At 35.6% G+C, this 27,276-nt stretch overlaps 1 protein-coding gene, 1 long non-coding RNA gene and 1 pseudogene across 2 annotated transcripts in view; 1 reads left to right on the top strand and 2 right to left on the bottom strand.

Moving 5' to 3' along the window:
* Positions 1-27,276, top strand: part of IL1RAPL1 (interleukin 1 receptor accessory protein like 1) — a 1,474,879-nt gene that overhangs the window by 136,668 nt on the left and 1,310,935 nt on the right. The window lies entirely within an intron of this gene.
* LOC116583729 lies at positions 12,048-12,214 on the bottom strand (annotated as a pseudogene).
* Positions 12,148-26,809, bottom strand: LOC116582694. The gene is made up of 3 exons (XR_004282494.1): positions 26,799-26,809; positions 15,184-15,191; positions 12,148-12,215 (listed from the first exon to the last, which is right to left on the bottom strand). It is a non-coding gene; the product is annotated as an uncharacterized LOC116582694 (long non-coding RNA).

Below are 27,276 nucleotides of genomic sequence, written 5' to 3' on the forward strand. Positions count from 1 at the left end.
ATCATTCAAGATTAATGAATCTTAATCATAAGTACCAAATAAACAAGGAATATATCTAATGCCAAGATATTAAGGAAGTGGCTAAGTTTATTTAAAAAAATTTTTTTTAAGATTTTACTTATTTGAGAGAGAGCAAGAAAAAGAGGGAGAGGATAAGCAGGGGGAGTGGCAGAGGGAGAGGGGAAGCCTGGGATCCCAAGATCATGACCTGACCCAAAGTCAGATAGTTAACCAGATGAGCAATCCAGGTGCCCTGGAAATGGTGAAGTTTAAAGAAGCTTTAACCAGTGATTAATGACGATTGGAAACCCTTTAACATTCTAGGTGTGGTTTTCCAATTAAAGATGTTAAATAGGGGTGCCTGGGTGGCTCAGTGGGTTAAAGCCTCTGCCTTCGGCTCAGGTCATGATCTCAGGGTCCTGGGATTGAGCCCCACATCAGGCTCTCTGCTCAGCAGGGAGCCTGCTTCCCCCTCTCTGCCTACTTGTGGTCTCCGTCTGTCAAATAATAAATAAAATCTTAAAAAAAAAGATGTTAAATACAACTACCTGAAAAGGGGAAGCTAGTTAAGCTCATCTGAAATTTAGAGGATGAGTTTTTGTTTTGTTTTGTTTTAGGTTAGAATCTAGGGATGAAAATAGTCAATGCAAAGAGATATCAGGTCCTTGAAATATTCACTCCATGTGAAATTTTGATGATGTTATGTTGAATATCATTAAAATAATAAATATAATGAATGTGATAGGGTTTATGGTTTGTTTTACCTTGATTAAATGCGATATAACTTTTTCCCCTGTAATATGTGATAATAAATAATCACAGGGGGATTATTTGGAATATTTACCAGGTGGTATGGCTTGACTTGACCAACCAGGATGAACAACCAGATGGCATACTAGAAGTGTATAAACTCTGTTGACAATATAACTAGGTAGACAAGATCAGTGAGGCTTTTTGCCTATATGTAAACTTGAACTCTGGATTCTGAGAAGATGTACCAGGCTTAAGTTCCTGCCTTTCCTTCCATTCTTCTTTCTCTCTCCCATTCTGTTTTCTTATTTCTTTCTTCATTTTTTTAGGCAGTGGAGTGATTTCCTCAAAGTCTTTACCAGAATCATAGTAAGCTTCACAGATGAAGGGGGATCTAATCTGCTCAAAGTATGGTTTGGGAGCTTCTAACTCAGCTCTCTTTCCATTTCAAGAGGCAATTCCAATGTTCAATAGGTCACAGTTGGCAAACCACTGAAATACAACATTCAAGTAAATGGAAATCAACACTTTCTAGGTAAAAATGGCAATGCTAGCAGTGGATTTACTTGTGGGTTAGTGAGCTTGCAAGTCATGGCTTGAAATATTTGTTCTTCAGCTGACAGATGATAGTCAAAATCTGGCACATGAATGCTCACTTTAGGTTGAGACTACATAATGTGCAAGAAGATGGTTTGTTTGAAAGTTGAACATAGGAAAATCAAGTACTGACTGCAATAGTAACCCATCCTAGTGCTGAATATTTTCAATGATCATCTTGAGGAAATTTAGTCTAAAATTTATGGAATATATATATTTTTAAAAATCAGAGTTTTTAAAGAAAAGGGAAAAAGTTGAATTTAAAATAAGGGCAGGTATCATGAAAATAAAATCTTACTCATTTTAAAATATATTAAATATGTATGATGAAGTGTGCTATGTGAATATAGGTCAAATCCACTGGCAAAATTGTATTTTTTTCTATAAACAACACACGTTTATTGTTTTACAGTTTGAAATCAGTTTCACTGGGATGACATTAAGGTGTCTGCAGGCCCACACTTCTTTTGTAGGCTCTAGAGAACAACCACGCCCACCCCGCTTTTTTTGTTGTTTTGTTTTGTTTTGTTTTTATTTCAGCATAACAGTATTCATCATTTTTTTTCACCACACCCAGTGTCTTTAAAAAACAACACAGGCTTGACTTGAAATTGTTTTGTGGTAGTTTTAATAGGTGATTTCTCTCACTTTTTTCATTTGTGATGTTTTTTAAAAATCAGTTTTTGTTATGCCATTTATAAAACTAGTAAAACACTGCTGTTTCAAAGCTCATCCATTGCTGAAGTTTATATTGCTGTCTCAGCTATTTCCTTGAGAACGTGGAGATTGCAGCATAATAATGAAAATTTTTATCATCAGAAATTATCCTGTTTGCCTCAATAATCACATATTGACCTCAATAATTTAGATGACCTTAAATATCCATTCTTGAAAGTAGGTGTTACACATAGAGCATTGTGTATAGGTAAAAAGGGTGATAAAAACTTCCTTCTTTTTTTCTTTATTTTGAGAGAGAGCACGAGTGAGGGTGTGAACAGGGAAGACAGAGGGAAAAGGAGACAGAGAATCTTATGGAGACTCTACACCCAGTGCAGACCCTGTCATGGGGCTCAGTCTCATGACTCTGTGATTATGACTGGAACTGAAATCAAGAGTTGGATACTTAACTGACTGAGCCACCAGGCACTGCAAATCTTAATGTCATTTTTAAATTAACATTTCCTTTTTTTTTTTTAAAGATTTTATTTATTTATTTGACAGAGAGAGATCACAAGTAGGCAGAGAGGCAGGCAGAGAGAGAGAGAGAGGGAAGCAGGCTCCCTGCTGAGCAGAGAGCCCGATGCGGGACTCGATCCCAGGACCCTGAGATCATGACCTGAGCCGAAGGCAGCGGCTTAACCCACTGAGCCACCCAAGCGCCCTGGTTGTATTTTCTACAACACGATCAAACTTAGAATAAATACACTTTCTTGATAAATATGTCTTGTTGACAGAATTACCATATAAGTGAAATGAACAAAGAAAGCACTAATGATAATTTCCTTTTTTTTTTGAATAATGAATTCTACATGTAGCACTGTGATGTGTAATGCTCATGTTAAGAAAAGTTGTTATGATATAATTTTCATTCTTTTATGTCTATGCATTACTTGAGTAAGATCCTAAGATTTATTTATTGGGAGGTATCAGTTTGGAGAGATTTCCTTTCTGTGAAATCCCAGGCCTGTTTTTTAACACATATATAGTCTTGGAAACCACATTCATTCAATGCCTATGACCGATGGCTTTAATGAATGCCTAACAACTTACTTAAACCAAACAAATAATTAGTTTCAATTATAGAAGTGTAAATTTGACTCTAATTAATGAACGTGCCAGGCTTTACACATTGGTTTAAGTGTAATTGATCTTGGGGCTGCAGAGATCAATTTAAGGGTTGGCAAAATGACAAGTAGGAAGTGACTCAGATGTAAGAATGCTTACCACCAGGAAGATTAATTGGTGTATTAGTGATAAACTAGTAGGTGGCTGATGTAATAATAATATCCCTATAGTAAGAGGTCTCAAAATAGGATCATGAACTCCAAAGCTTTTAATTGTATACCATTACTATGTCAAATATACTCCTTTAAAAGAACATTTGTCACATTCATTTGTCCTCCATTTAATTTTAGGGTTTTTTTTTTCGTTTTTGTCATTAAAAAAAAAAAAAGAGAGAAACGCCCTAGAGGATGCATATAAATGTTTTACTTTATGCTTTGAAATATTTTCATTTAGCTGCGTTGGTAGGCTTGGGTTTGGCAAATCAAGTGGCTGTATTAAAAAGACAATGACTGATTGCTAACTAGTATTTTCCCATTTCCTACGCTGTCAGTGAAGTCTGCTTTTGTTGCCATGTTAACTTCTCCCCAGTTTGGTGGTGAAATCTGGAGGGGGAGGGAAAGGAAGAAAGGCGGTTCTATAATGTCAATACATTTCTTCTCCTTTGAAGAGCTTCTGATACTCCGAATGATGGGTTAAAAAGCTGATATGATGAAGCTGAATGCTGAGAAAAGCCCAACTGATGGCACATTCACTTCATATTAGTGTGGTGAAGGGTCTCTGGCTAAGGGAGAGACAGGCAAAGTCGTAGATCAAGAGAGTGAGAGGTGGATGCTAAGTATGAAGTTGGAGAGAGGAGAGTACTACAGAGTCTGTCCCTTTTCCAAGTATTTCCTGCCTGGGTTCTTTTCTGCCTTCTCCCCCACTACCTCCTAACCCCAGACAACTATCCTAATAAAAAGAAATTTCAAGAAATATGTCAAAGAAAATAGACTTTTTCAAGAAAGATGTCAAAGGAAATTGTTGAATGAGGTACAGGGGCAGCATGAGACCAGAGTGGAGGAAGGTGATAAAGGCACTATTTAGAAGTTAAGCCTGGAAAACTGGGGCAAGAATCAAAGCAATGCTACAGGCAGGAATGAAGTAACCGAGGCCCAGAAGATAATCATAAGGAGCTGGAGTCTGAGGCAGGAAAAAAGGCAAGGCCAGTTAAGAGGTTTAAGGCAGAGGGTGACCTACTTAAAAAAAGATCTTTTCAACAGGCTGACTTTGGACTGGAGGGGAAATAGCTCAGGAGGCTCGAGAGTGCGTTACATTTGTCTGTGTGGAAGTTGTTCTGAGTATATAAGAAATTATAATTATATCGAATTAGGAGGAGATAATTAAATTAAGTAGTCATGTACAGGAAGGTTTCCTTCTGAGATTTTTTTTAAATAAAAGTTTTGTTTTGGGGAGAGTTCTTCATATATCAATTTTTTTATAATATTTTTTTAAGATTTTTTTTTCATTTATTTGACAGAGACAGAGATCATAAGCAGGCAGAGATAGAGGAGGAAGCAGGCTCCCTGCTGAGCAGAGAGCCCGATGCGGGGCTCAATCCCAGGACCCTGAGATCATGACCTGAGCCGAAGGCAGAGGCTTTAACCCACTGAGCCACCCACGCGCCCCCGTATATCAAATTTTAATTCACATTGTTTTGTTGTACCGTTGTACATTGCTTGTTGTACAACCTGAATTAGACTACTTTGTTGGAAGAACATTCTAAATCCATGAGCATGCTGAAAGAGGCACAATTTTACTTCTTGTAAATATATAGAGGCTCAGGCTAACCTTTTATACTTGTATAAACTGTGGATTCCTTTGCACTATATCTTTTTTTTTTAAGATTTTATTAATTTTTTTGACAGAGAGAGGCACAGCAAGAGAGGGAACACAAGTAGGGGAGTGGGAGAGGGAGAAGCAGGCTTCCGGCTGAGCAGGGAGTCCGATGCAGGGCTCGATCCCAGGACCCTGGGATCATGACCTGAGCCAAAGGCAGATGCTTAATGACTGAGCCACCCAGGCGCCCCTCCTTTGCACTGCTTCTTAGAGGACTTAATAGATTAGTGTAATGTATATTGAAGGGGTTTTATAAACCTCCATTTTTAAAATTCAGGCAGTTAGAGTAATTTGATATTCTAAGCAGTTTATCCCTTATGATACCTCATTTGTATTAATTATTTTTGAAAATACAGTAGGATGGTATAATTGTAAACACAGAAATTTGGGAGTCAAATGAATTGGACTGAATCCTAGCTCTTTGATTTTCTATCTGTGGGAGGACCCTGGGCCTCTGCGTGTATGCTTCATGTCCCTCACCTGTAAAATGGGCAATTAGTAGTGCTTGTTTCATAGCGTGGTTGTATACATCCACACGCATGTATACATATATGTACTGGAGACAATAACAGAAAGAGAGAAACTGCTCATTAAATATTTATTATTATTGGCATTCCTAACAAAATATTTGTATGATAAAAGTATTCCTAATAATAGGAATAATAATAATAATCTAGATCTAATCTTAATGTTAATGATATTTTTGCATATCATTCCTTAGCTGCTTATTTCCTTTCTCTTCTGTACAGTGAAACATGAATTGCCGATACTTGTTCTCCTGTTTCTTGTAAACTTAATGTTGTCTGGTTTGCCAAACTGCCATGCCAACCAAACTATTCTTACCGTGGCCTATGGTGACCTCCATGTTGCTAAATCCAATCTAATTCTCAGTCCTTATTTTAGTTTGACCTGTCAGAAGCAGTTGATCATCCACTTCTTCAATAGACTGTTTTCACTTGTCTTTCAGGAACCATACTTTTGTTTCCTTCCAAAATCATTGGTTACTTCTTCTCAGTCTTCTTTGCTGATTTCGTCTCCTCTTGTAGATCTCATAATGATGGAAGAAGCCAGACACATCCCTTGCTCCTCTCCTCGACTTACTGCCTTGGTCATTTCATTCAATAGTGTGGCTTTAGGCACTACTGTTGACACCTGGTTAGTTGATACTCCCATTACGAGGAGTTCCCAACTCCTCTCCCAAATTCCAGATCTGTACATCTAATTCCTTCCTTGGGGTTCTTACTTGAAATTTAAAATGTCCAAAAGCTGTGCAGCTGATATTCCCCTCAAAGTAGTTCCATGCACACCCTCTCAGTTATTTAGGATAAATACTTTGGAATCCTAGTTATTTAGGATATTTAATATCCTCGCAATTATTTAGGATAAATACTTTATCCTTAGGATAATCCTTAAGATAAATACTTTAGAGTCATTCTTTACTCTTCTTATTCTGTCGTGCTCCACATGTCCTTATATTCTGTTGGCTTGTCTTGACTTCCATAGTACATCCAAATAGTGATAACTTTTTCTACCTCGACTACTATGAGCACACTCTAAATCTCTAAATCACTCTAGGATTACTGTGGTGATAGTTGGTCTACTTGCTTTTGTGTTTCCTCCTTACCTGTTCACAGAAGCCAAATGTCAGTAAAATGATGTCAGTCCTTAGAAATGCACATTTAAGCAAGATATATACCTGCTATAGACTGTGAACATAATGTTACTTTCATTTGCTAATTTAACAGGCATAGCTCTACTTGAAAGGTGCCACAACATTGAGTGTGGCTATTGGAATGTCTTTGCTTGATTTCCTTCAGCATTGCCTTTCCATTAAGCTCTGCCTTACCTATGAAGTTTTCCTTTCATGATCATTCTTGCCCACAGTGATTTCCAGTTCCTCAGAACTAGCGTTGCACTTATTTTCTCTGCTATACAATTTAACCATCACTTTTATATTAAGTCTCATTGTTTAATATGAATAATATCTGTTTCCTCAGCTAGCTTGCTAAAAGTATTGAAGGGCAGAAATCTTATGCTTTCTGGCAAAGCCATGTAAATGTTCATGCCCCTATCTATTTATCAGTGTATTTTTAGTTAGAAGTAATTTTTCAAGAAATTTCATCAGACTCTTTGGGACAAGGACAAAGCAAGCTCAACTAAATAGTCTCCCAAACAAAATGTAACTCATGATAGTCAACTATCTCAAAATGGAATTTTGTAGAATTGATGATTTAAAGAATTTTCTCTTTAATGTCTCCTTCCTTATGGGCTAGCAATGTGGAATATCAAGTATTTTCTTCTTGGACTTAAGAAATACTAGCTATGTGTTATCCATAGAATAATATGCCCTTTTATGCTTTTAAGCAAGGTGTCACATGGCAGGAAAACATTCACATATTTACTGAAACAAATCATCAAACTGGAAAGAAGTGATGCCAATTACAGTGTGTACAATTCTTTTTTTTTTTTAAATGGTGCCTCTTAGAGGAGATTCATGAAAAGATTTGGTTGCCTTCCAACACTTCACTACTTATCTTTTAATTTGCATAGACCATTTTCTACAGATGCACAGAACACATGTATATTAAACATTAAAGTGGCTTAATTTATGTCCCAAACTTATAAAACCAAATAAAGTCTGCACTAATGGTGGACCTTTAACTTTTCCCATTGTGCTTAATGACCATCCCTATTAAGCCTACCAGTATGATTTTTCAGTATCTCAGAAGCACAAACCATCCTCTGGAGAAAAAAAATAATACAAGCTCATTGTGCTTATATTGTCTATTTGTATTGTCTTATTGTACTGGAGGAGGTCAGGTTATATTTTCTTTTATAGAATAGGGAGAAATTTTTAGTTTTTTGAAATTTTTTTTTTCTTTCAGGAGAGTTTTGCACAGCTAATACTTTGTGATAAATGTTCACCAGAGGATTTTCTTAATTCTTCTTTTACAAATTCATGGGTTCTTCTGTCCTCCTAACTTCTTTCAATATTGTGAAAAATTTGTTTTATGAAATATTTAACCAAAGAGACCTGCATGTTTAGAGAAATTGAGGAGATGTGGAGGGGTCACTGAGCCCTCAGTGCCTCTGGTATCTTTTCATTTCTCTAAATATTGAGAAAAAATTAAGCAGTAATAATGTGCAAAGTCAACATGTTAACTTTTTTAATGTAGAGATTCTTAGGTGTCATATGTGATTTCTTAAGTTTTTCTTTTTTAATTACAAAATGTAATACTGAAACTGATGTACAACTCCTCCATTATAAAACAGTTTTTATCCAAGTATAATTAACATACAATTATATTACTTTCAGGCATATAGTATAATGATTCAGCAATTCTATGTATTTCTCAGTGCTCATCAAGGTAAGTGTACTCTTTATCCCTTTTAATTATTTCACCCATTCTTCCACCCACCTCCCTTCTGGCAACTACCATTTTGTTCTATATATTTAAGTCTATTTGTCTCTTTCTTTTTTCTTTGTGTCTTAAATTCCCTGTAGGAGTGAAATAATATGGTATTTTCCTTTCTCTTACTTCACTTGATATAATACCCTCTAGGGCCATCCATGTTGTAACAAATGTCAAGATTTCATTTTTCTTTAGGGCTGAGTTATAATTCATTCTGTGTACTTACCAGTTCATCTCTATATCCATTCATATATTGATGGTCACTTTGGTTGCTTCCATATCTTGGCACTTGTAAATAATGCTGCAATAAACATTGGGATGCATACATCTTTTGGAATTCCTGTTTCCATTTTCTGGGAGTAAATATCCAGTAGTGGAACTGCTGGATCCTATCTTAATTCTCTTATTAATTTTTTGAGAAACCTCTATACTGTTTTTCACAGTGATTGCACCAATTTGTATTCCCAACAGGGCATGAGGGTTCCTTTTTCTTTATATCTTCACCCTTCACCAACACTTACTATTTTTTGTGGAATTTTTTTTTTTTAATTTTAGCCATTCTGACTAGTGTGAAGTGCTGTTTCATTGTGGTTTTGATTTGCATTTCCTTGATGATGAGTGGTATTGAATGTGTTTTTGTGTTTTTTGGCCATCTGCATGTCTTCTTGGGAAAAATGATACTTCAGGTCCTCTGCTGATTTTTAAGTGAATTATTTTTGTTGTTGATTTGTATGAGTTTTCCATATTTTTGGCAATTATCCCATTAATTGGATGTATTATTTGCACATACCTTCTCCAATTCACTAGGTTGCCTTTCAATTTGTTGATGGCTTGCTTTCCTGTGCAGAAGCTTTTTATTTTGCTGTAGTCCTGATAGTTTAATTTTGCTTTTGTCTTTCTTGCCAGAAGAGACATATCTAGAAAAGGATATCCACAGGCAGTGTCAAAAAAGGACTGCCTCTTTTTTCTTCTAGGAATTTTATAGTTTCAAGTTTCACATTAAGTATTTCATTCCTTTTGTTTTTATTTTTGTGTATGGTGTAAGAAAGTGGTCCAATTTTAGTCTTCTACATGGAACTGTCCAGTTTTCACAACACCATTTCTGGAAGAGACCGTTTTTTCCCCCCCACTGTATATTTTTGGCTCCTTTGTCATAGATTAATTGACCATAAAAGCATAGTTTTCTTTCTGGACTGTCTATTCCACTGACTTTTATGTCTTTTTTTGTGCTAGTAGCTTACTGTTCTGAGTGCTACAGCATTGTAGTGTATCTTCAAATCTGGGAATGTGATAGCTCCATTTTACTTCTCCTTTTTCAAGATTGCTTTGGCTATTTGGGATCTTTTGTGGTTCCATACAAATTTTAGAATTACTTGTTCTGTTTCTATGAAAACCGATATTGGTATTTTGATAGGTATTGCAGTAAATCTGTAGATTGCTTTGAGTAGTACTGACATTGGAACGGTACGTGTTCTTCCAATTCATGAGCATAGATCCGAGCAGGATGGTTGTAGTTCTCTAAAGTGGCCAAAGACAATCTCGCTGAGAAGAAGTTATATTTTGTACCTTGAAGTACTTATCAAACCTTGAAGTCTATGCAAATATTTTAGATGAGTAAACAGACTCTAGTAAAACAATTTGCCAAGGGATTGCTTATCTCATTTTGTTCAAAGAAGGCAAAATGAAAATCTGTAACTTGGGATATAAAATAGAACATAGTCACATTCAGTCTTGACATTTTTACCTCAACTCAGCAAATAGGTTCTTTGTTTTTTGCCCTGCTTTATAGTTATTCTGTGTCCTTTACCTTTTTTTTAGCACAAACCAAGGAAATTTTTCAACAGAGCTCTTGAATAAACAAAGAATTTTGGTTCAAATGTCTGTTGGATAATTTCTCTTTAGTTAAAGCTGATTTTATTTGTAACGAGAGATTCATAGTTGTGAATTCCTATTTTCCCATCTTAAATAGGGGTTTATATTCTTTGTTTCTAAAATGGGGATAGAATATCTGATCAGAATATTCAGACTGAAATTCATTTGGTGAATGTGAACAATTAGCTTGGGCAGTAGTAATGGCAAATTTCAGTTCTCTTTACAGAGACTGGCAGAAAATCTCACTGGGACATGATGGAAAAGCAAAATTCAGAAAAATGGAAGACTATTCTTGTGAGAAGAATATAGCTAACAACTGGATGAAAATGGTTGAATTAGGACATATCAGACAAACAAATTAAAATATCAGTGAAAGACCCTGAAATCTATAACTGACTTCTTAAAGCTAATTTTGGGCAAGATTGCAGCCAAATACAGGATCACTATTAATGTTATGTAGTACAAGGCCTGGGCAGATAGGAATAGTAGATTCTCAGTTCAAATTCAGTGGATGTTAAGTACTTGTGTTTGTTAACACTGAATTCGATATAAGGAATGGAAAGATAAAATGTGTTTTCCTAATTTTATTTCCTATGGTCCTCACTGGAAAACTTTCAGAGTTCCACTCTCAAATTTTATTTGGAGGTGGTCAAATTAGGTGGACTCCATTATGTATTGGAATACAGAATGGTGTTCTAGAATTAATTGATGGAGTCCATATGAGTCTTCTTTGGAAAAGAAGAGTAAGAGAAATATTGTACATTCTTTGCCAAGAAGTGTACAGTGTATATTACAAATGGCTGTTACCATAAAGAAGAGTAAACACAAACACAATTTAAATGCCATACCAATGCCAGAAGACCTAGATTCTTTTGTTTCTTCAGCCATTACTTAATCTTTAGGAACCCAATTTCTTTGTCTATAAAAGGGATACCGTAATCCCTTTACTGAAAGGTTTTGGTATAAATCAAGTACAATAAGACACATTACAAATCACTGTAATTTGTAAAGTACTGTTCCTGAGAAGAATATAATTATTAATGGAGAATTATTAATAAACATAACTGTTTATGTGTGATTCCTGTTTTTTCCTGGATGTACCTTTAAAAATACTGCTCAGTTTGTCCTTCCCTTTTTATCCTGAGGAAGTTCCTGAAGGGTGTAATGAATTTATATCTTCTGATAAGCTTATGACAGACAGATGGGAGTAATTCAGTAGTAGTTATCTCTGTGCTGTTGGGTTTTAAAAAAAAAAGCTTACATTCAGTGTTCCAGGCCCTAATTAAAAACTTTACCTATATTAACTTTTTTAATCTGCATGGCAATCCAATGATGTGGCAGCTGAGACCTGGAGATGTTGGGTAATTTGCCCAAGGTCACACAGATCGTAAATTGTATACTCAGGATATGAACCCATGGCAGGGGAAAAGCAGATTGTAGAAGGGGGTGAATCAAGAAAGTTTTTTTTTTTTTTAAGGACGTGTGAAGTTGGACAAAGTTAATAGTCTTGCACGTGTGGATGTTAAGAAAGTAACTGGCTGTGTGAGATAGGAGTTCAGGACAGCATTATTTTGGAAATATAAATGGCGGAGGAGTCATCAGCCTAAAGATGGTGTTAAGAGTTGTGGGACAAATGCCATTACCAAGGGAGAAAAGGTAGAGAGCAGACTGGTAATGGGAGGTAGAGAATTCTTGCCATGAAATATTTTAGAAATAAACTGGAAAACACAGTGCTTACACAAAAACATTGCATTTTTACATCTGTAACTAAAAGAAAAATTAGAGATGGGAATAATCCAGTAAATTATAAAGTGGACTGAACATGTTGGGGGAGAAAACTTCCATACTAGGACAAATTTAATTAGCAGTAATCACGCCTCGGATAAACCTCATTGGCTACAATACTGCCACTGCACAAAGCTACTATGACAAATTTAAAGAAAACCCTCTTTTAAAAAAATGATGCTGAAGAGAATATATGATCCAAGCAAATCAAATAAAAAATTGTATGAGAAAGGTCAACACATTCTTATTTACCAAAATCAGAATACTAGAACTAAGAGGCACTTCCCGAGGCTTGAAAGACTTACAGTGAGGACAAAATAAAAGAACTTTTTTCTTAATCAGTAGGTAGTAAATTTTTGAAACTCTTTGCAAGTGACAAATAGGTTTCTACCAGTGGTAGAATAGGATCAAAATGTGCAGTTGATGGACAATGGAAATACCAAAGGTTGTTTAAGGAAATGGAATATTTCAGTGAATGGTACAGGTCTGTTCATTTAATTTTTATATCCTATTTCCTAACTTGCTTTTCTAAGAAAAATCATTTTAAGCCAATGATTGGAGTAGAAAAGATATAGTCTGATAGAATTTGGCTTTTTTCTGTTGGACAAAAATTTTATAAGTGAATATTCTTGATTGATTAGTTTCCTTAAAACAATTATACCTGGTACATATATGATAGATAGACGTTCATCTCACTATGATTTATACATAGTAGTACCTTAATATGTTAATCAATGAATAATTAACATCTGGAAACTAATCACTTTCTAAGTTTTATCTTATTCATGGGAATATAATTATTTTCCTAAATTTTAGGATTTTTATAGTTCTTAGATATCATACAGTACCCCCACTTAAGAAGGGAAGATCAAGATAAGGAAATTTTGTGAATTTCCCAGGGTCTCACAGTTTTTAAATTGCAAAGCTGAAAATAAAATGCCTTAATTCAGCAAAAAAAAAAAAAAAAAAACAAAAAAACCCCACAATTAGACAAGTAGAACTGTATCTGAAAAGGTTTTGCATAGCAAAGGAAGTAGTCAACAATGAGAAGGCATCCTGTAGAATGGGAGAAAATATTTGTAAATAATTTATCTGATAAGGGGCTAATATCTATAACATACAAAGAGTTCCTGTAAGTAAATAGCAATAATAAAACAACCCAATTAAAAACAAGGAAAAGATTTTAATTGATATTTCTCCAAAGAAAACTAGAAATGGCCAACATCACTAATGTTCAGCATCACTAATCATGAGGGACATGCAAATCAGTCATAATGAATTCACTCACACCTGTGAGGTAGCTATTATTAAAAAAAAAAAGTGTTGGTGTGTATGTGGAGAAATTTAAACTCTTGTATTTTGTTGGTGGAGATTCATGTTATGGAATACAGTATGGTGGGTCCACACAGACACACACATACAGAAGCACACAGTGGAATATTATTCAGCCTTAAAAAGGAAAAAGTCCTGCATATGTGACAACATGTATTTATAGGGAGGGTGTTATGCTAAGTGAAATAAGCCAGCCCCAGACAAATACTTCAGGATTCCTCTTATATCTGGTATCTAAAATAGTCAAATTTCTAGAGTCTTAGAGTAGAATGGTGGTTGCTACGGGCTGGTGGGAAGGGTAAATGGAAAGTTGCTGTTCAGTGGGTGTAAAGTTTTAGCTATATAAGGTGAGTAAGTTCTAGAGATCTGTGGTATAACATTGTGCCTAGAATGAACACTATTGTATTGTGCATTTAAAAATGTTTTAAGAAGATAGATCTCAAATGTTTTTACCATAGTACTACTAATAAAAAAAGCACACACATATGAGTACACATACAGGCTGTAGGTAACTCTCTCCACAGCTATATCCACAAAACTTTGCAGTGGCAGAAACCAGTAGCCTAAGAAAATTTGATGAGAATTCAAATGCATCTGCTGATGGAGCACTTGGTTAAAACATCAGAAGAGAGTAAGCAGTAAGTGATCAGATGCCAATTAATTTTTCCTAGCATGTTCAGATTGTTAAAGCTCAAAAGAAATAATAAACTCATAAAATTATAAGAGCTAAAAACTTTATTTAAAGTGACAAAAAGAATGCAGTAATTTTTCACCCCCTGTTTTTTTCATTAGACTTTCTGAGTATGTGTTGCTTTCCCCTTTGCCACAGTATATAATGGTTTAGCTAAGTTAGTAAATGTGCAAAGGTTTTTGTATAGCTCTTTATACAGTGTATTAATTTTCATAGGTACTATATATTAATTTTAATTTATGTCATATTTAGAGTGTTAGCTTTCATCATAGTCCTTTGTTAAGTTATTCATACTTTTTTGCTGCTGGGTGATGGAATGAGTTATTTCTACACACTTACCCCACAGTTGTTCCTGTACTTAAAAAGGAAAAGCTAAACATTTTCTGTTTAGTTTAAATAACTAAGCATAAACTTTACAACATGATACATAGATTTAGATTATTAAGTATAATGACTTAAGACAAATCAGTTTAGAAGTGGTTATGTGCATAGGAGAATACTTGTCTCAAATGAGCCAGCAATACTTTTTACATATTGAAATGATATTTCTTGCTTTGCCAGTCTCTAAGTCAGAGTATTGTCTCCTAGCCTGGGGGATGATTTAGAGATAACTCTGCCTCTAGATATACTAGGGGAGTACTCAACTCTGGCTGTAGACTTCAGTTGTGATTCTGTGTTACATTATATATTAAGACACTATTTCCACAGGCTTGTCAATTTCTTATAAGTGTGATATCCTGAATTTTTCATTTTTCCTTTAACCTGTTTCACTTTCTTTTTTCTATATTATGTTTTATTCTCCCAGAGGCCCTTTTGATCCTTAAATATTTATAGATTTTTTAATACCACCTTAGTGTATTATTAGCCATATATATATATATATATATAAAAATATATATATATATATATATATATATATATATATATATAAAACTGGCATGCATATATATGCATGCCAGTTACTTCTTGGTACTTTTTATCTTTCCTTTAATAAGCATCTATAAGAGTTTCCTTTGTATGTTTACTTATTAATTAGCCTGTAGAGTCTCCTACTTAGATAGGTATTTATAAATTTGCTTACACATTTATATCTTAATAGTAAATGTTTCCTTTAATTTCCATGTAAAGGAATGGGAATGTTTGGTCTTTGTTTTTTAGTCCTTGCTATTTGATTTTTACTTGCTTTTAAGTTATATACACATTTATTTCCCTGTGCATTTATTTTTACATCAGGAGATACTCCATTAACATTAGTGTTGTTACAGCTGTAGTTGAAATATAAGGTCCATCAGGAACCACGTCAGGCATGTTTACTTGGTACAAAATCAGTTTTGAATAACTAAATTTTGTGAATAAAAGAAGGGAAGAATAACTTCAATCTCAATATGTATCTTCAGAAAACTATCTGACTGTAATCCTTTTGTGGTCTTCAGCCCAGCCTAGTTTGGCTCCAGCTCCAAAAATGCAAGTGGCTTTTGGGCATGGTAGAGCAGAAAGGATGCCAGTGTTGGACCCAAGCAGTTCTTTCAAATCCTGGCCTTGCCGTTTAACGGCTGTATAACCTTAGGCAAGTTCTTTAATTTCTCTTAGCCCAAAGGTTTTTAATGGGTAAGAAGAGGATAACAGTGTCTTCCCTGCAGGATGATTTTAACAGTTGTGAAAAGAAAATTTCAATGCCCAAAGATGATGCTCACTATATACCATTAGCTTTTATATTTTACAGTGTGAAATAACTTGTTCTAAACAAACATGCACATTTTAAAAATAACAAATTTATAAAAATACTGGCTTTAGGAATTGTTCACCATTGCTTAATATTATAATGATATACTTCTTTATATTCTCCCTATATATTCTTTTGTTTCTGCAACTTTTGTTTCCATATACCAGTATATTTGTACAACTTCTCCCATCTAAAGCATATGAAAATAATCTTCTTAGCTCATGCACTTACTGTTACATCCTCAGTTCTATACTAACATGGTATTAGTTGGAGATTGGTCAAAAAAGATGTGTTGTTCTATAGATTTTAAGCAGTGAAGAGATTTGATGTTAGTATTACCAAACCACATGGAAAGACTAAGGGAATGAAATTCAGGGGAAGTGACTCTAACTGTTCATTTGACCACAGTCTTTCAGAGAGTCTGGAAATTCTGTAGCCCACGGGAAACCACCAGCAATTTTCAGCACTGCATGTATCATCAAAGCAGGTGACTTTTAGGGAAATGCCCAGTGGCTGCTGTAAAAATGTCTTACCTGCAGAAGCCCACACCTCTGCCTTCCACTGCCCGGGAAGCTATATTAAATCTTCAGCATCTCCTTGGCTTGCAAATCTGATAAAAGATTCTGGAAAATGTGTTAGATACCCAGGCTTCTGGTCCCTGTGATACAGGGAGGGAGCATAGCGGGAGGAATGGTTTTGAGTTGCCAAGACATAAGCTGGCAACATTTTTCTGTTTATGACTATGGATTCTTATTCTTATTTCTCAGGCATGCTCTGTTTTGGAATTCTAATCTCCATTCTTCCCGTTATTGAAATAATGATTGTTGAATAAGTAAAAACCTTCAAGACAGAGGTTGATTTATGTTTATCATGTATACTACTGTTTCACATCTTTGTCTTTTTTTCTCTCAGAAACTTACCCTCTCCCTGTATGTACACCTATTAAATTTGACTTTCTTTTGTTGAAAAAAAAAGTCTCTTGACCAGAGGTATGCAAATTATGGCATACAGACTAAATTTGCTGGTTGTTTTGCAAATAATGTTTTACTGGAAAATAACCATACTTATTTATTTCCATGTTGTTAGTGGTTTTCACACCCAACTCTTCATATTTTCAAGAGAAGCCACAAAGCCTACATATTTACTGTCTAGCCCTTTGTAGAAAAAGGTTGCTGACCACTGATCTAGATAATACATAAGGAAAGGGAACACCACAGGTGGCTTTTTTCCCTTACTTGCCTATTGAATTTCTTTCATGACTAGTTAAATAAATATAGATTTTCTTATCTCATGGGTATATGATGTTACCAGATTATATATATTTGTGTGGAACTCTGTCCATGATCTCAAGAATTAAAACAAAAACAAAAACAAAAAACTATCATGTATCTAACAGAAATTTGTTTCTTGACCCAAAACAATGAATATGTTCCCAATCTCCCTCCTGTGTTTGGGACTGTTATTTCACTTAAATTGTTCAAATATCCATTCTCTAGTGATAGTGCGCCATCTCATCTTGTTTCTTCTATGGTCTACTACTAACAGGGCAGCCATATTCTTTCTTAGAACTTACAGTCACGGTTGAGTGGCCCCAATGATCTTTGCTTTTTAAGACCTTCCTTAACACATTTTTAAAACTATGATATGCTAGTAAATCTGTTTTTCCTCCCAGTAATTAGGTGTCAGGTCTTACTAGCAGTTGATCATGCTGGTTGCTTTTGAGCCATGGAGACAATGTATTAATATCACAGCCTTTTTATCCCTTGTCATCTGAAGATTCACCCACACCTTTCTGTATCTTTTCCTATCTTTGAACTCATTGTTTAAAGAAGAGAGAGTTTGAGAGAGAGGGAAAGGCAGAGAGATAACTCTGAAAAACTTTTTTTTATCAGCTATTATCAATTATTTCTTATCGACTATTTCTCCTTCAGCATCTTCAGTTGTCTTCTTTAATCTTGTAAAGCAGAATGATTTCTTCTCAAACATTGTAACTTGTCTCTAGGTTGTGCTTTATTCTTGTATGACCTCTTTGCTCATCACTTTGGCTCTTATTCTACACATTCTGCTCACTTGCTCTTTGATTTCTACTTTTTTGCTCCAATTTTTACAATTTCTTAACCTCTATTTTAAAATATCTTTTCTCCAACTCATTAAATGCTTCTACGATAGAAGTATTCATTTTGTTCTTCAACGCATTTCAATATTCTCCTTCCCTTGAGTATATTTCTTATGCCATTTTAACTTGCTCCTTCACAGTATGAACTCTTGAAAGTAAGATAGTTCATTCTTCCTCTTGAATATATATTTTTATTAGATTTTCTCCATTTTCAATAAGAATTTATTCTCTGTCTACACTGTTGAAATTCTACTAATTTTTTTTAGTTTGTTACCAAAATATGGGTTTTTACTTTGCATTCCACTGTACTTTCACCTACACATTTATCTAGTCATTCTGAAGACCATCTCCATCTGTATCTGGTTTTGTCATAAATCTGACAGCAGTTATCTAAATATAAAGTTTCAAATGCTATATTTTGCAAAGTGATTCTAAGTATATTTTGTTGGATAACATGCAGTTACTTTGAGCCCTATTATCTTTTTGTCTAAGGCAACACTGGAAGGGACCAAATCAGCAGAGCATAGATATTAAATGCTTCCTTCTTTTATGTTTATTTGGATGTTGAGCAGCTACATGTATAAATGTGATACTGTTCAAACCCCAGTTCATTTACATGATCACATGTCTTCCATTGTAGATTATTTATTACTAAATATGTTCACAAATACAAGTCCATGTTGGCATTATTCATGTCCCATCGACTGATACAAAATTAGCTTTAAATTTATATTGTCAAATGTAGTAGCCATTAGCTGCATGTGGCCATTTAAAGTAATTAAAATTCATTAAAATTAAAAATTGAGTTTTTCAGGTGAACTAGTCATATTTCAAGTGCTGAATAGCCACATGGGTCTAGCAGCTGCCACATTGGACAGTGCGGGTGTAGAACATTTCCATCAGCATAGGAAGTTTTACTAGATGCTCTAAATAGTTAAGAATGTAGTTTCTTGAGTTACACTGCATTCCTCCCAATCATACTAAGCTCTCTTTTTTGTACTAAGATTATGTGAAATTTGATTTCTATGAGAATCCATGGGCTGCAACTGTAAACTTCAATGGTCATTTCTTTCTGTCCTCCCCACCCTCTATTTGTCATTTAATTCAGCTGAATTCCCTTTACTTGTATTCTCCTATCTATTCCATAGAGAATTTGTTCTCAAACTTGAATACGCATCACAATCACTTGGAAGGTTTATTGTAACACAGACTGAAGACCCCCTCCCTGTTTCTGACTGCATAAGTCCTAGCTGGGGCCTTATAATTTTCATTTCTGTCGAGTTCCCAGGGGTTAATACTACTAGTCTGGAGGATCCTACTTTGAGAATGGTATCTGGGAAAGCTTCTACTTCCCTCTGTCTGCTTTCCTGTACACAGAGCTGTTCCTCACTCACCCCTCACACATTTCAGTACTTTTTCTGTAGAATTTATTAATTCCTTACTGTATTTATTTTTTTAATTTAGTTTTAAAAAATACGTTCCCCCCCCCCCACCGCCGCAACTTGAAATCCATTTTCTTGAACTGTATCTAAGTCTGCCCATACTCACTGTGTTCTCTCTTTGCTCTTGCTTCCCTGGGAAACTGTCCCTATTTCGTTTGTACAGATGTTTCTTGTTTTCTCTCCTTTCTGCCTTGTATGTGGGGTCTTGAAGGTGGCCCAACAACTGTGCCTTCCTCCCTTTTATTGTGACATGTCCTTGGGCATTTATGTTTTATTTTTACTAGTGGTTCTCTTTTTAGGAGGCACTGTGGTGTCCCTGCACTCCAGACTGAAACCACATTCCTTAACTGTTCTACACTGAAGTGACCTGGCAAGTGACAGCTATATCATGTCTTCAGCTGTCTTTCATATAGTACCAATAATATCTCTCTGTAACATAATGAAAATCTCTTGGCAGGTGGTCAGCACTCTTCCCACATTGTCACTTTTCTGTTTCACAGTTGTGTTCTACAGCCCAAATCCCCAACTCTCTCCAACCTTTACAAGACTGGCTCCTATTAATCACCTTTTAAAAGCAGTGTCACAGCATTTGTAGTTTGTTCCTAAAGCTCGACTTTTTTTTTTTTTTTTTTACTGTATAGTGTCTAAAGAATTTTTGTTTTCATGCTGAATTGGAACGTACATCAAGCTTTTTTGCTTCCTAGCATTTGAATTACTGCATATGTGTACCCTGGATTCATTCCAATTGAATTAATAAGTGCATCTCAGTATTATTTCCTGCTAGACTGTAATGCTCATCTCCTGTGAAGCAACTGTTTAAGATACAGCCTTGTATTGTTAAAGAAGGGCCTCTAGAGTTAGAAAATCTGTTTTTATATCCTGCCTTTGCTTTTCATTTTTCTCATCTGCACAATGGGCTAGTATTAGTGTCTATTTTAAAGAATTGCTAAAAAGAACAGACTAATGAAGATACTAAACACAGTGCTTAGTTCATGCTAAATGATAATCCTTGGCTATTAATGATATTGTAATATATCTTCCCATGAGAAAAGTTTTTCCTTCCTCCTTTATCTTGCAGAAGATGCAATAGACAAGTTCTTTTGCCTTTTCTTCATCTATCTCAGCTTTTATAACTTTTCTTTTTTTCACAATCACTTTATGAGTGATACAAAACCGCCCAAAGCAATTACAAAATAAAACACAAACATAACAACAAACACCTTAGCACTTGCTAATTCCTGTGGTTCGAGATGTTCTTAAAGTTTTGTTCTTTATCACACCTTGATTTCTTTCCAGCCTGCGTGTCACACCAGCTTGGGTTGTTGACTACTCTTTTCTCTGCAGTATTAAGTGAAGAAGTTAGAGTAGGAATTATTTTATCTCTTTGACAAATTTGGAAAGAAATTTGAAGTTTGAAGAAATTTGGAAACAAATTTGGAAACAAATTTGAAAAGGCCCAGGCAGACAGACATGAGTTTACAATGATGGCATAGTTATAAGGTATTAAAAAAGGCTGGAAAGAACCAAGATGCCCTTCAACGGACGAATGGATAAGGAAGATGTGGTCCATATACACTGTGGAGTATTATGCCTCCATCAGAAAGGATGAATACCCAACTTTTGTAGCAACATGGACGGGACTGGAACAGATGATGCTGAGTGAAATAAGTCAAGCAGAGAGAGTCAATTATTATATGGTTTCACTTATTTGTGGAGCATAACAAATAGCATGGAGGACAAAGGGAGTTAGAGAGGAGAAGGGTTGAGGGAAATTGGAAGGGGAGGTGAACCATGAGAGACTATGGACTCTGAAAAACAATCTGAGGGTCCTGAAGGTTTCAGGGGGTGGGAGGTTGGGGTACCAGGTGGTGGGTATTATAGAGGGCACGGATTGCATGGCGCACTGGGTGTGGTGCAAAAAATAATGAATACTGTTACGCTGAAAATAAATAAAAAATAAATTTAAAAAAAAAAGCTGCTATTCAGAGATTTCTAAGTGGTGCGCTTCAGCTTGAAGGGGTGCCTCCACTTCGGAGACATCACTGATTTGTTTGTATGTTAAAACAGTTTCCAGCAGTGTCTTGATAAGAGGTTCCTATTTCCAGTTTGTCCAGGGGTGCCATAGAAGCTCTTTTTGGGCCTGAAAACTAAACACACATAGGCTGCTTTATAGTTTGTTTGTTCTTCACCATTCCACACAATTAGATTACTATTTTCCTTTTTCTAATTCCTGGTATCCTCTAACCTTTTTATCAGTCTTTTTCCCTCTCAACAGCCAATGTGCTTTTCTTTCTTTTAAAAGATTATTATTATTTTTGGGCACCTGGGTGGCTCAGTAGATTGGGCATCTGCCTTTGGCCCAGGTCATGATCCCGGGGTCCTGGGATCGAGTCCCACATTGGATTCCCTGCTTTGTGGAGAGTCCGCTTCTCCCTCTACCCCATCCTCCACTTGTGCTCACTCTTTCTCTCTCTCTTTCCCTCTCTCTCAAATAAATTTTTTTTAAAATGTTATTTTTATTTATTTACTTTTTCATCTAAATTCAATTAGCCAACATTAGTTTCAGATGTAGTGTTCCGTAATTCATCAGTTCCATTAACACCCATTGGTCATCACATCAAGTGCCATCCTTAGTGCCCATCACTAACTTATCCCATTCCCCCACCCACCTCCCCTCTACCAGCCCTCAGTTTGTTTCCCATAGTTAAGAATCTCTCATGGTTTCTCTCCATCTCTGATTTCTTTCCATTTTGTTTTCTCTCCCTTTCCCTATGATCCTCTGTGCTGTTTCTTCTATTTCACATATGAGTGAAACCATATGATAATTTCCTTTCTCTGACTGACTTATTTCACTCAGCATAATACCCACCAGTTCCATCCATGTCAATGTAAATGGTAAGTATTCATCCTTTCTGATGGCTGAGTAGTATTCCATTGTATGTATGTGTGTATATGTGTATGTGTGTGTGTGTGTGCGTGTGTGTGTGTGTGTATAAAGATGATGTGGTATATATATGTGTATACTACATTGTCTTTATCCATTCATCTGTCGATGGACATCTTAGCACTTTCCACAGTTTGACTGTTGTGGACATTGCTGCTGTTAACATTGGAGTGCGGGTGCCCCTTTGGGTCACTACATTTGTATCTTTGGGGTAACTACCACACAGTGCAATTGCTGGATAATAGAATACTTCTATTTTTAACTTCTTGAGGATCCTCCAGACCATTTCCCAGAGTGGCTGCACCAGCTTGCATTCCCACCAACAGGGTAAGAGGGTTCCCCTTTCTCCGCATTCTCATCAACCTCTGTTATTTCCTGACTTGTTAATTATAGCCATTCTGACCAGTGTACAGTAGTATTTCATTGTGGTTTTGATTTGTATTTCCTGATGCTGAGTGATGTGGAGCATTTTTTCATGTGTCCGTTGGCCGTTTGTATGTCTTCTTTGGAGAAATGTCTGTTGATGTCTTCTGCCCGTTTCTTGACTGGATTATTTGTCTTTTGGGTGTTGAGTTTGATAAGCTTGTTTATTGATTTTGGATACTAACCCTTTATCTGATATATCATTTGTAAATATCTCCTCCCATCCCATAGGTTGCCTTTTAGTCTTGTTGACTGTTTCCTTTACTGTACGGAAGCTCTTCATCTTGATGAGGTCCCAATAGTTCATTGTTGCTTTTGTTTCCCCTACCTTTGGAGATGTGTCTAGCAAGGAATCGCTGTGGCCAAGGTCTTAGAGGCTGCTGCCTGTGTTCTTCTCCAGTATTTTGATGGATTCTGGTCCCACATTTAGGTCTTTCATTCATTTTGAGCTTATCTTTGTGTATGGTTTAAGAAAATTGTCCAGTTTCATTTTTTCTGCATATGGCTGTTCAATTTTCCCAACACCATTTGTTGAAGAGACTCTCTTTTTTTCCATTGGACATTCTTTCCTGCTTTGTCAAAGATTAGTTGACCATAGAGTTGAGGGTGCATTTCTGGGGTCTCTATTCTGTTCGATGGATCTACGTTTTTCTGTTTTTGTGCCAGTACCCTAGTGTCTTGATGATGACAGCTTTGTAATATTGCTTGAAGTCTGGAATTGTGATGCCACCAATTCTGGTTTTCTTTTTCAACATTCCTCTGCCTATTCAGGGTCTTTTCTTGTTCCATACAAATTTTAAGATTATTTGGTCCAGCTCTGTGAAATATGTTGATTGTATTTTGACAGGGATTACATTGAATGTGTAGACTGCTCTGGGTAGCATAGACATTTTAGCAATATTTCTTCTTTCAATCCACGAGCACGGAACATTTTTTTCCATTTCTTTGTGTCTTCCTAAATTTCTTTCTTAAGTGTTCAGCATATTTTTGAGTACAGATTCAGGGCCAGATGGCTTCCAAGGGGTACCAAACATTTAAAGAAAAACTAATACTTATTCTTCTGAAACGGTTTCAAAAACAGAAATGGAAGGAAAGCTTTGAAACGTGTTCTATGAGACCAGCATTACCTCCATCCCTTGATCTGAAAACCAGACAAAGACCCCACCAAAACGAGAATTACGGACCAATATCCCTGATGAACATGGATGCCAAAATTCTCATCAAGATACTAGCCAATAGGATCTAATAGTACATTAAAAGAATTATTCACCATGACCAAGTGGGATTTATAGCTGGGCTGCAAGGGTGGTTCAACATTCATAAATCAATCATTGTGATACATCACATTAATAAAAGAAAGATAATAATATAATAAAAAAATATAATCCTCTCAACTGATGCAGAAAAAGCATTTGACAAAATACAGCATCTATTCCTGATTAAAACTCTCCACAGTGTAGGAATAGAAGGAATATACCTCAGTATAATAAAAGCCATCTACAGAAATCCCACAGCAAATATCATTCTCAATGGAGAAAAACTGAGAGCTTTTCCCCTAAGGTCAGGAACCTGGCAGGGATGCCCACACTCACCACTCTTGTTCATTATAGTACTAAAAGTCCTAGCTTCAGCAGTCAGACAACAAAAAGAAATAAAAAGCATTCAAATTGGCAAAGAAGTAGTCAAACTCTCACTCTTCACAGATGACCTTATTCTTTATGTGGAAAATCCTATAGACTCCACCCCCAAATTGCTAGAATTCATACAGGAATTCAGCAGCATTGCAGGATGTAAAATCAGTGAACAGAAACTGGCTGCATTTCTATATGCTAACAGTGAGTTGGTAGAAAGAAATTAAGGAATTGATCCCATTTATAATTGTACTCAAAACCATAAGATACCTGGGAATAAACCCAACCAAAGAGGTAAAGGATCTGTATGCCATTTCTTTTTCTTTTTATCATATATAAAAAATAAATTATTTTATTACTCATTTGGGAAGACAACATGAAAGCATAAAAAGCTATTGAAAAGCCATGTAACCGTTATGGCATGTGATTATGTTGTAGACTATGTGGGATGCCTCATATAAATGGGCCATATAAATGGGAAGATAAAATTGAAGGAGTTTATTTGGTAATATGAGATAGCTAGGCAGAAGATGAAAATGACACAGGCTACCACAAGTTTTATTGTAGGAAACCCTGAGAACCTGGGTTGGTGTACCACAAATTAATAATGGAGATGATCTGGTTTATAAAAGGGGCTCAACAGAAGTTAATTGCAAATGTACGTGGTTGGTTGCCTATAAGAAAGCAAGGGGAATAAAAATGAGTTGAGGTAATTAGGATCATGATGGTGCCTTGAGGAGAAATAGAAGAAAAAATAATAAGAGAAAACAAATTTTACAGGAAAATAGTTGAAAAGAGCAAAAGAGCTGGACTTAGAGTAGCAATTTCATTTAGGTGTTAGAAGGATGGGACAGGAAATTGGGGGTAAAAAAGGCGATGGCTCCATAGAAATGCTTTTGAAAGATATCAACGGGGTACTGTTTACTAAGAGCAAAAAAGAGGCTAGTATTTTCAGAGTGCCACAGGTAAGGGACTTCCTGCAGGGTAAGTATTAGAAGGTTGACTAGCAGGCACATGATTTAGAAACAGCTTCTCAAGAAAAAAAAATTCTCAGGATTGTTGACTGTTGCTCATAAATTAAAATGAGAGCTGTTGTAAGTATAATCTGCTTTTTTGTTGGTGATTTGTCAAACTTTATTTTTACTCTATCCTGCTGTTTTTATCAATCAAAACCCCCATGAGAGCTTCTTATTTAAAGCGAACCCACTGAAAACATCTTTTTAAATCTCTTCTTGTCTTAGATTCCCAGATGCCTTCTTTTTCTAACCTGACCTCTTTCTGTGAAATAAGTTTGACTTAAAATTAGTGCCTTTTACCCTCTAAGTATAAACATATACTTTCTTCTTATTCTTACTGAATTTTTTGTTTGTTTGTTGGCACATCACAAGGTTTTATCAGCATCTCATTATCTCCTGCAGGGAAGGAGCTCTGGATGCAGTGCTCTCTGTCTTCAGTTAAAAATGAGGACAGAGCATAAGTTGAGATAATTTGAGCTTCAGTGAGAGTAAGAACCACAGTGACTGAGACATATCAGGTATTCAAAAACTCATGTGTTCATAAACTTTAAAAAGATACCTTGTTAGCATTATTGGAGGTAACTAGGACCCCAGTTCATTTTAAAGAGAGTCACAGGAAAAGAAACACACATTTGACCTGCCATTTCTGTACTAATTGTATATCAGACTAACCACATTGGAAATAAGGAAAATTTATTTTTGAATAATAATAAATAAAAAGGAATTTTGATTGCAGAAGACCTGAGAATATCCTTTTTGTGCTGCCCATAATGAAATTATCAACAAACATTAAAGGTTGATGGGTTCTTGAGCATGGAGATAGCAGCCTCAAACCTCCTGAATCATTGATGAGTCTTTGCATCACTAAGGTGGTGCAACCATAAGTCAGGGACCCCATGAGGTTTTGCACCAAGGCAGTATTTTTGCCCACTTTTTTTTTTTAATTTTTTATTTTTTTATTTTATTTTTTTTTAACTTTTAAAAAAATATATTTATTTATTTTTTATTTATTTATTTTTTAATTTTTTATTTTTTATAAACATATATTTTTATCCCCAGGGGTACAGGTCTGTGAATCACCAGGTTTACACACTTCACAGCACTCACCAAAGCACATACCCTCCCCAATGTCCATAATCCCACTCCCTTCTCCCAAACCCCCTCCCCCCAGCAACCCTCAGTTTGTTTTGTGAGATTAAGAGTCACTTATGGTTTGTCTCCCTCCCAATCCCATCTTGTTTCATTGATTCTTCTCCTACCCACTTAAGCCCCAATGTTGCATCACCACTTCCTCATATCAGGGAGATCATATGGAAAAAAGACAGCCTCTTCAATAAATGGTGCTGGGAAAACTGGACAGCCACATGCAGAAAATTGAAATTGGACCATTTCCTTTTGCCCACTTTTTAAGAGACATGTGTCCTTTAGATATTTAAGCCTAGCTTCAATAGCTACCATACCTTTCTCATGAGGAATTAAAAAAATCATTTTCTAAAATTTTAGGACTCAAACTGTTAAAATTATAATTTTTAAAGAGAAAAGTTTTTGTTTTTAAAAACTTGGTTTATTTGGTGAACTTGTAGAATGGGAAATATGAGGTCATATTGAAGAAAAGCCAAACCAACTTTGCATGGCTTTAGGATAGTATGATACTCACTATTATTTAGTGAAAAAAAAATGCTGTATTCATATACTGAATATTAGTATAACCAAATATTTATAAGTCAGAAGTGATTAATAATAGGAATCTGACATAATAACTGGTTTGCAAACTCTTAGGATTGGTATCTATCTCCAACTGTTGTGTTTTTTTCTGGATCATACAACAGTCCTTAAATAATCACAGAATAAATGAATAGGAAGGAGGGGTTGTTGAGAATT

Source organism: Mustela erminea, chromosome X, assembly GCF_009829155.1.
Source record: "Mustela erminea isolate mMusErm1 chromosome X, mMusErm1.Pri, whole genome shotgun sequence".
In the NCBI taxonomy this organism is placed as follows: domain Eukaryota; kingdom Metazoa; phylum Chordata; class Mammalia; order Carnivora; family Mustelidae; genus Mustela; species Mustela erminea.